The sequence below is a fragment of the Capsicum annuum genome, chromosome 12, assembly GCF_002878395.1.
Source record: "Capsicum annuum cultivar UCD-10X-F1 chromosome 12, UCD10Xv1.1, whole genome shotgun sequence".
Classification (NCBI taxonomy): domain Eukaryota; kingdom Viridiplantae; phylum Streptophyta; class Magnoliopsida; order Solanales; family Solanaceae; genus Capsicum; species Capsicum annuum.
In genome coordinates, this window is record NC_061122.1 from 162,383,570 (window position 1) to 162,386,761 (window position 3,192).

The following is a 3,192-nucleotide window of genomic DNA, read 5'->3' on the forward strand; positions in this document are numbered from 1 at the left end:
CTGATGCAACCGATATCGAATATGTCGTTACAACTCAATAAAAATAGTTCTTGGAATGAACTAATTAATAATAATCTGAAAAGTCATGACTTATCACAATATTTCTTAATTTAATTAAGTCATTACTTTTCACATTAATAAAAAATATAATTAATAAATGGAGGTGAACAGTTAGATTATATGTTGCAACAGATAGGTTATCTGATACAACATACTTTATCTTTGTTGCAACAGATAATATATCTGTTGTCACAGATGTGTTATTTGATGCAACAGATATAGAATCTGTTGCCACAACTCAATAAAAATGGTTCTTCAAAAGAACTAATTAATAATAATAATATAAAAAGTCATGACTTATATCACAATATTTATTTTCTTAATTTAATAAAAAATATAATTAATGAATGGAGGTGAATAGTCACGTCTTTTTACCTCTCATTCAAATTCAACCCTCTATAAATAGGTTCCTCCTTACTCAATCATTCATTCAACTACACTGTATTTATTTATTGCATCTCGTCTTTCATATTAGACTCTAGAAGATTATGGTTGACCCATGTGGGACGCTGCTTTTCTGCAAGACGCCGTGAATGAACTTCAGAATCAAGTTCGTGACCTGCAATGGGAACAGGGAGGAGTTAGAGCAAGAATGCTCCGCGAGATACGCAGGCTGAGGAGGGCCTTGCTACTTTCGATTGAAGATTGGTCGGCTGACAATGATGATGATGATAATAATAATAATTAGATTATTATTTTTCTTTTAGTCTATTATATGTATTTTTATTTGTTTTTGTTTAATCAAAAAATTATGTTTGATCTTTGACGTTTTAATCCATATTTAATTTTCATTCTGTCTATTATCTTTTCAACAAACATGTCGACGATTCGACGTAAAAAGAAATAATTTAGAATTCAATAGCAATAGCAAGATTTATCTGTTGGGTTTGTGGTAGGAGCTGATGTGTTGTTCAAAATAGATTGCTCATGTTGCAACAGATAAGAAGTCTGATGCAACAGATAAATAGTCTGTTTTAACAAATGACTAGTTTGTTGCTTGGCTCTAATGTTTTAATTCGTACTCCCTCCGCCTCAAATTACCCATCCTAAATTGAGATGCCATATTGATTAAGAAAAATAATTAATAACATGTCTTGTTTACCATAACCCACTAATCAGTTGGTGGTACAGTAGACGTGTTTGAAATAACCATTGTTTGCTATTCAATCAAAATTTCATAAGAGAAGAAAAATTTTAACGTTGGTCCGCGTATAGTCCCACTATTAAATGATGTTTTCATTTTAATGTAAAGGGTAAAACATGGATTTTTTTAAATCTTTTCTTGATTAATGAAAAAGACGAGTAAAATGAGAAATTGAATTAGGAAATTTGGGACGGGTAATTGGACATATGGAATAATTTTGGATCCAGTAGCAATAGTAAGAGTTGAAACATGTTGGTTATCTGTTGGGTTTGTGAAAGGGGTTGATTTGTGTTGTTCCAAATAGATTAATCATTCGTTGCAACAGATAATTAGTCTGGTGCAACAGATAAACATCCTGATGCAACAGATAAACAGTCTGATGTAATAGATAAATCTTCTGATGCAACAGATTACTCATTTGATGCACCAGATGATCTATTTAAATTGTGGGCACTTATGTTGGATTCATAATCAAGGTTCTATCCATTGTTGAAAAAATAGAAGTGCACCCAGGTAACAAATACGAATAAAAATCACAATTTTACTTATCAAAGTCACCTATGAAGTAATGCCAAAGTGAAAAGTGATGTAGTAAACAAAATTTGACCTAAGAAATTGATCAGGTCACAGAAATAGCATTGTACTAACATAATAACAACAATAAATGGTCGACAAGAAGAAGATGAAGGTGATAATAAAGTAGAAGATGATGACAATGAAGTAGAAGATAATGAATAAAAAAGCAAAAACAATGAATAACAAAAATCGCTAAGAGAGAGAAAACAACAATAGATGAGAAGAGAGAGAAAGACGCTTTTTTTCTCCGTTTTTCGTTATTTTAGGTAAACATTGGGATCAAAGTATAAATTTAAAAACTTGTAGGTTATTTTTAAACTTTCTCAACTTTATTAATCCATAATAAAGTAATTGTCACCTCCAACTAATAATTAAGACTTGTGTCACCTACACCTCATTTTAAAACTCTTTTGTCACCTGTGGCCCAAACCCCCTAGTTACATTGAATTAATAATTCATAAAAGTAATATAATATTAAGGTAAACTATTAAAGAAACTATAGTTATATTAGGTTAAAAAAATAGTTGTTTAAAGTCCTAGAATTTAGAATTTCTTGTGTAGTCTAATAGAAAAGTTTAATAAGTAAAATTTTAGTAAATATAAAAAATAAAAAAGTTTAAGAAAAATAGTGTAAAGACAATTTTGTCTAATGTAGAGTCTTTTAATGAAGGGCAAAAAATTAAAACAATATTTCTAAGGCACTTCACACTTTTAATATATTATAGATATAGATTATAGATATAGATATAGATATAGATTATATATATATATATATATATATATACACACACTAGTCATATCATACGCGCCTCACGCGTGTACCTTGCTTCAAGGAGTTTAGTTTTACAAAATCACTTTGATATCTCAATTAGTAATTGTTTATTAAAAACAATACATGATAATTTATTTTTATAAATATACTAAAACTTTAGAAAACTTACCTCAAATCAGAAGAAAATTTATTTCTTTAATCATAGATATTATCAAGATTGTAAACATCGAGAACAAAAATTTTAGAAAGTTTACCTCAAATCACAAGCAAATTTGTGAACATGATAACAAAGAACAAACTTGTTTGAGAACTATATTGTGAAGTTATTGTTATAGAAAAGAACATTCTCAATTTATAAGAAATTTTAGGTTTAGTTTTACTTTCTTTGTCCCGATACTTTTGAGGGTTCAAATTTGTATTTATTTAATTTAATAAATTAGTCGACCCACATTCATCTAGTATCTGTCAATTAAAATATAACAATAAGATAATAAAGATATCAAAACAATACAATTAATCCTAACCTTTACACAAGAAATTTTTCAAAGACAATCGACATTCATCTACGACCTGTAAACTATACAAAATAATATAATAGTGATCACAAAGCTTCTATTTTTATCCAACTAATTCTTATCTG